Raw genomic sequence first — 7,869 nt, forward strand, 5'->3', positions numbered from 1 at the left:
ACGTAACCAGAACCTGTACTGCCACTATCATCAAGACCATGGGCACACTACTGAGGACTGCAGGCATCTGTGGAATCATCTGGATCAGTTGGTCCGAGAAGGAAAGTTACGTCACCTGCTGCACCCATCGAGTGGCCACACCGGCCAAGCAACACAAGAACCTCGAAAGGACGTGACCTTAAGACCACCCACCGGGACGATACATGTCATCTTCGCTGCACCAGGAAGAACGGGACCACCCATCCCCAGGGTGTTAGCTGTTGATCGGCTCCCCTCCGGGAGCAGGCAGAGGGAACACAAAAGGTCAAAAAAGGGAAGCTCTTTGATACTGGGGTTCTCGGATGAGGATAAGAGAGGAACTATTCAACCTCACGATGATGCCTTGGTGGTCACTCTGAGGATTGGGGGCTTTGACGTGAAAAAGGTGTTGGTGGATTCGGGAAGTGCAGTAGAGATAATGTACCCTGATCTATACAAGGGGCTGAACCTGAAGCCAGAAGATTTGGCAGTTTATGACTCCCCCCTTCTTAGCTTCGAGGGAAGAATGGTTACGCCAAAGGGACAAATCCGACTATCCGTACAGACTGGGGCGGAGGTGGTTGAAGTGAATTTTATCGTCGTCGACGCTTACTCACCCTACACCGCAATAGTCGCCAGGCCATGGATCCACGCCTTGGAAGCAGTAACCTCCACACTTCATCAGAAGGTGAAATACCCATCCAAAGGACAAGTGGAAGAGATCCGAGGAGATCAGTCCGTATCCAGGCAGTGCATGGTGGCCGCCGTCTTACAACGGCCCCATGCCGAGTCCTCGGCCCCTGAAAGTTTATAGCAATCAGCCGCCTCAGCAGAGCAAAACGACGGACTGGCCGAGGAGATAGGGTGTGAAAGTTTTGATAAAATCGCTGTCAACGACGACCCGGAGAAGTTCTTTCTGGTCGGCTCGGAATTGCCCTCTCAAGAAAAGGAGGAACTGGTCGGATTTCTTAGAGAAAATGTCGACGTGTTCGCATGGGACGCCTACGACGCCCCGGGCGTCGATCCTAGCCTTATTTGTCACCATCTGAACGTCAACCCCTCTTTCACTCCGAAGAAGCAGCCACCCCGACGCCCTTCAAAGGAACATGCTAGTGCCGTAAAAGACGAAGTGACAAAGCTAAAAAGAGCGGGGGCTATCAAAGAGGTCTTTTACCCAGAGTGGCTGGCAAACACTGTGGTGGTAAAGAAGAAGACAGGGAAATGGAGGGTCTGCGTAGACTTCACGGACCTGAACAAGGCATGCCCAAAGGACCCATTCCCCCTACCCCGAATTGATCGATTGGTGGATGCAACCGTGGGGCACCCTCGAATGAGCTTTCTGGACGCCTTCCAAGGCTATCATCAGATACCCCTTGCGCTAGAGGACCAAGAGAAAACGGCTTTCATGACGCCCATCGGAAACTATCATTACAAGGTGATGCCGTTTGGGCTAAAGAACGCAGGCTCAACCTACCAAAGAATGATGACTCGGATGTTTGAACCACAACTGGGCAAGATCATTGAGGTTTATATAGATGATATGGTCGTCAAGAGTAGAAGGGCGTCCGAGCACGTGAAGGACCTCGGAACAATCTTCACCATATTAAGGGAGCACCGGTTGCGGCTGAATGCCTCCAAATGTTCATTTGGGGTCGGGTCTGGGAAATTCCTAGGGTATATGGTCACCCACAGGGGAATAGAAGTAAGTCCCGATCAAATCAAAGCCATTAACAGCCTACAGGCTCCTCGGAATCCGAAGGAAGTACAGAAGCTCACTGGCATGATTGCGGCATTGAACCGGTTCATATCGAGATCGGCGGATCGATGTCGGCCTTTCTACCTCCTGATAAACAAGTGGAAAGAGTTTGCATGGTCGGAGGATTGCGTTCAGGCTTTCCAGCAACTTAAAGACTACTTGTCCCGACCCCCCATCATGTCCAGCCCTGAAGCAGATGAGGTGCTGTTTGCCTACATCGTCGTAGCTCCCCACGCTGTAAGCCTGGTACTGATATGGGATGATAATGGGGTGCAGCGACCGGTGTACTATGTGAGCAAATCACTACATGAGGCCGAGGTGCGATACCTACCTTTAGAAAAGGCAATTCTGGCAATAGTGCATGCAACCCGAAAACTTCCTCATTACTTTCAGGCGCACACGGTCATCGTTCTAACTCAGCTTCCCCTCCGAGCAGTGCTTCGAAGCGCTGACTATACAGGAAGGATTGCCATGTGGAGTGCGCTCTTAGGAGCCTTTGATATAAAATATATGCCCAGATCCTCCATCAAGGGGCAGATCCTCGCAGACTTGGTAGCGGAGTTTGCTGAGCCCTCCATAGAAACAATAACCGAGAAGAGGGACATGGATGGGAAGTCGGTTGGTGCGATTTCAACAGGGAGGAACACGCATTGGAAGGTCTACGTAGATGGCGCAGCCAACCAGAGAGGATCAGGAGTTGGGATAGTTTTAATATCCCCGGACGGTGCCGCCATTGAAAAATCATTAAGGCTCGGATTCTCGGCTACGAACAATGAAGCCGAATACGAAGCCTTACTTCAAGGGATGACGATGGTTCAAAGGTTGGGCGGAAGAATAATAGAAGCGTTCTCGGACTCCAGACTGGTTGTCGGACAGGTGATGGGTGAGCTGGAAGCCCGGGATACTAGGATGCAAGAGTATCTGGGACAAGTCAAGCGGCTGCAGACGAATTTTGAGTCCTTCAATCTGACACACATTTCCAGGAGTGTCAACACCCATGCGGACTCGCTGGCCACTCTCGCCACAACCTCGGCACATAATCTGCCGCGAGTGATCCTGGTTGAAGATCTAGCCCAGGCAAGTCCCATCAGTAGAGGCCCTGCCAGAGTCCATCAGATCAGAAAGAGTCACAGCTGGATGGATCCCATAAAGAACTTCCTTCAAAACGACGTCTTGCCGGAAGAAAAATTGGAAGCCGAGAAGATACGAAGGAATGCTCCTCGGTTTTGGCTGTCAGAGGACCAAAAACTATATCGGCGCTCCTATTCTGGACCGTACCTACTCTGCGTACACCCAGAAGAATCCGAATCTCTGCTTGAGGAGTTACACGAGGGGATTTGTGGAAGTCATACCGGAGGGAGATCGCTGGCGCACAGGGCACTTACCCAGGGGTACTGGTGGCCAAACATGCAGAGAGAGGCCCAAGAATACGCTAAGAAGTGCGATCAGTGCCAAAGATTCGCCCCGAATATCCACCAACCCGGAGGAGTTCTCAACCCCCTCTCGAGTCCATGGTCGTTCGCACAATGGGGCCTTGATCTAGTTGGACCCTTCCCCAAGGCCGCAGGGAACAAGCGATACATAATAGTCGGAATGGACTACTTCACTAAATGGGTGGAGGCTGAACCATTGGCCAACATTAGGGACGTAGACGCCCAAAAATTCATCTGGAAGAACATCATCACCCGCTTCGGGACCCCGCGTATACTCATTTCCGACAATGGTCTGCAGTTCGACAGTAAAAACTTTAGGGAGTATTGCCGCGAGTTTGGAATCATCAACCGATATTCCACCCCCGCCTACCCTCAGGGAAATGGACAGGTCGAAGCCGTGAACAAGGTCATAGTGAACGGACTAAAGAAGAGGTTGGACGAGGCAAAGGGGAGATGGGTAGAAGAACTCCCCCATGTCTTATGGACTTATCGGACGACGCCGCGACGATCGACCGGTGAGACCCCCTTCTCGATGACTTACGGGGCTGAGGCCGTGCTCCCGATTGAGAACAACTTTCCCACACTGAGGTCTAGATCGTTTACCCCAAGCAATAACGACGAGTTATTGGAACGGAGTCTGGACCTAGCCGAAGAAAGAAGGGAAAAAGCGATGATTCATGTGGCCTATTATCACCAGAAGCTGAGACAAGGGTATGATGCTAACGTCAAACCACGGCCTCTGGGGCCAGGTGATCTCGTAATGAGGAAGATTCTTGGCAGCGCAAAGAACCCCTCTTGGGGCAAGTTGGGGCCCAATTGGGAAGGACCATACCGTGTCACATCCGTGGCCGGAATAGGCGCCTACTACCTAGAAGATTTAGATGAAAAAGCTGTACCTCGACCATGGAATGTAAATAACCTCAGAAGATATTATTATTAATGAGAATGGCTTAGCATACGTTTTCTTTCATGATTATCCGCTGCTTGCTGGGCTACTGACAACTATTCATAGTTTTAGACTTGGGGGAAATTATTACTTATGGTAGATTGGGAGATCATTACTTAAAGGAAACCATTTTAATACGTGCGCGCAGTCTGGCACCATCGCAACCCTCAGATGCGCAGCCCAAAAACCCATTTTAACTTGACCGTTTATCGGTATCTACATAGTTGCAAATGTTTAAAGAAGAACGCTACTGACGTGCATCCATAGTAAGCAAAACGAACATTTTATATTAATATTCCGAGTACATTAGAAGGAGAGGTCCTTACAAAAGAGCGGGAAAATAGGACGACTCTCGGTCAAAAAAGGAAAGAATACAAAGATCAACAGCCTAGAAGGCTAAGCCTCGGCAGGAGGATCTCCTTTCTGCTCGGGCTAAGGAGGCGGAATCTCGATGGTAGAGTCTACGACGGGATCATTCGCCATATCGGGCACAAGGACAGCATCAGGAGTCGCCAGATCCTGCTCAGAGGCAGCTTGGACACCATCAGGATGCACTCGGATCTCTTTAGGATAGAAAATGCTCTCGGGCAGTCTCAGCGCCGAGTCAGCAGGAACTCCTGCAGCGTCGAGGGCACGAGACCATGAGATATCGCAATACTCCCGGCATACCTCGGGGATCTCCTCGGATAGCCTGGCCTCCGTCTCTTCGGCCCCGAGCTGGCGCGCGGCACTCTTCTCAACCTCTGTGGCCTCTCGGATCAGTTGGGCCTCCTCTTTGACCCGTCGCAGCTCATCCTCGACCCTTTGCAGAGCGGTCTTGAGATCCTGCACTGCCTGTTTCTCGGTGGCAAGGTTAATCTGGGTCGAGAACAGCTCCTTGCGTTGGTCCTCCGCCTGGGCCTCAGCACTCTTCAAACCAGCCTCTGCAGACTTGCGTCGGTTCTCCGACTCCTTGAACTTGTCCATGAGTTCAGCGTGATCGTGCTGGAGGGACCCCAAGGTTTTCTCCACCTCCGCTCGCGCCTGGTTCTCGACCTCAGCCCGACTACTGTTACCACGGCAAAATTCCTCAGCCACGAATACCTGCTGGGTAATCTACAAACGAAACAAGATTGCTGTAATCTCAGGTCAAATAAATTAATGAAACAATAAAAGGATTACTTACCATCGCGAGATCCCTTTTAAGGGATAGGAAGATCTCGGGCTGAGAGAATCGCCTATAAGCCTCCATATCCCGAGGAAGGAGTAGGGGCTGCTCTAAGGCCTCAGCCACGTAGCCCGCCCGGCCTCGATTGTACTCTCGGATCGAAGCATTGTAGGGAATGGCCACCCCATCCAGCTCCAATCTGGGGCCCCATACACGCGGGGTAGCACGTACCTCCGCAAGAGTCTCCTCGTCTCGACTCTCCGAGGAGTTGCCCCTCCTGCTCCTTGGCGCGCGAGTGGTTTTTTGCTGCTTGGTCGGCTGGGCAACCACCTCGCCCTCCTCAGGAGTGTCGGCCAGCCTTTTCTTCCTTAAGTCCGGATTAACCTTAAGGCCAAGGTCTGAGGTGTCCGTAGGAGCCACAGGAGGGAGGGTCTTGCCCTGTGGTGGAGTTGGCGCCTTCGAGGACTGTCCTTTCAGCAACCGGCCTTTCCCTCGGGAGGCCATCAACTCCTTTAGAGTTTTTCCTTTTTCTGCCATGGGCTCTATCTCCTCGTCCGAAGTATCGTCCGAGCAGATAACGATGGAAGGAACACCAACTGCAGAATGCCGGTCCCGCTCTCCTTCGGGATCAGAAAATTCCACCAGGGGGGTCTGTTGAACTTCCTCCTCAAAACGAAACTCGTCTATCTCTGCCTCAAGGGAAAGACGAGATGATTCAGCTTCCTCTTCAACCTGAACGGCAGCACCAGGCTCGTTTGGCGGAGGTAGCTGCTCTGCCAAGTAGGGATCTCTAACACCGGGCAACACAACTGGTGGCAGATCGTGTTCAGCTAGGAACCCGTCCCTGGACACGTCAATCCTAGCCAACCTCGGACTACCAGCCCTTATGGCGTGACCGATAGCCTGGAAAGAGCTGCTCAGGGGTTGATAGCCCAGAACCAGATGGGCAGCACGCAACTGCCCGTCCTCGGAAACGTAGATCTCCGACCTAAGAAGGTAGTTCAGCGCTGGCACGTTCACAAAGTTTAGCCGAGGGGCGACGTGAATTTTATCTGCAAACAATCAAGGAAAAGGGGATTAGTCCACGAAATCTTCCAATTATAAAGAAAGCAAAAAGTGTAACCCCTCAATGCTAAATCCTATCCCAAAAGGGACCGATCCTAGAGACGCCGCACCTGGGTTTCCTGCCCGAGTTGGACAATGAATACCGTCGAACCACTCCCCAGAAGCAATAAGGAAATCATTCTTCACTGTCTTATTGGATATTGGGAGACAAGAGATCAACCTAACGTCCTCGTTCCGGGATTTAAGATAATACCCCTCATCCCCGAGGCGATGACATTCGTACAGATAAGCCACATCGTGCCAAGTAAGGCCTAGATTCATTCGCTCGTTTAAGACATCTACACAGCCTAGTATCTTGAACATATTCGGGGCACACTGGTACGGCGTCAACCTATGGTTGAACAAGTACTCCCTTGTAATCCTACGCATGGGAAGTGTCATCCCTCCCTCTATGAAAGCAATCATGGGGATAACGACTTCTCCCTCACGCCTATCTGTCAATATTCCTTCAAGAGGACAGTACCGCAGCCCAACCCCCGGGAGAATGTGATATTTAGCCCTAAAGGCCTCCATAGCGGCGGGGGTGTTTACTTATTTCTCAAATCTACCCATCTGGACTGAACCGGGGAACAAAAGTAAAGACTCAGAAAAAAAAATAGAGTCCGAGGAGGAAATTGAAACAGCAAGATGAACGAAATGTACTGGTACCTTCACAAAACGTTCAATGAGGCGCCTGGGAATCCCTCGTGGACGAAACGCTTCACAAAAACGGCTACGATGGCGTAACGGTCACAAAGTGTTCGTGTATCTCTGGGGTTCGATGGAGTTCTCTGGAAGCCTCTAAGGTTTATGAAACGCAGATAAAAAGAAGGAACTGAACCCCTCTGACGTCTTAAATAGCCAGGAGGAGAGAGAAAAAATCGTTCCTGCCTAAAAATACGAGAAAAAACGATGACCGTTCGATCCACGCCACACCGTTGGATGAGGGAACATAACGCCTCCAGAAGTTAATGGCCGCGCCTCGTAAATTGTAGCGCGTCAAAAAGTAATGGTTCGCACGCGCGTCATACGCTCTCCTTATTTTCACCCTCTCCCAAATATCAAAACCCCGTTTTTTCCTCCTCGGAGGGAGATAGAAACCGGAGTTTTGAGGGGCTAATGTGGGGCCCGGCCCAGAAATAATGGGCTATTCCAAATTCAGGCCCGTCCGAGGAACGTTCTGTCTGAAGGGAAACCACGTATGAAGCATTACTCAATCCCAATAAACGCAAGGAAACCTGTCCGAGGAGTAAATCCTCCTCGGACATCACGAAGCCCAGACGAGGAACTCTCCCCAGCCACTTCAGTTCATCCTCCCAACATATAAAATGAATAAAATCCAAAATATCCCATGGAGAGCTACCACCACATTAATTGCGCCCCAACCACCCTCTTGGCCGCATTAATGAGGAAATGACCCCTGAACAGTACCGCCTTGGCCTCTGCAACTCACATGGGGAGAGAT

Source organism: Quercus lobata, chromosome 3 (genome assembly GCF_001633185.2).
Source record: "Quercus lobata isolate SW786 chromosome 3, ValleyOak3.0 Primary Assembly, whole genome shotgun sequence".
NCBI classification, from domain to species: domain Eukaryota; kingdom Viridiplantae; phylum Streptophyta; class Magnoliopsida; order Fagales; family Fagaceae; genus Quercus; species Quercus lobata.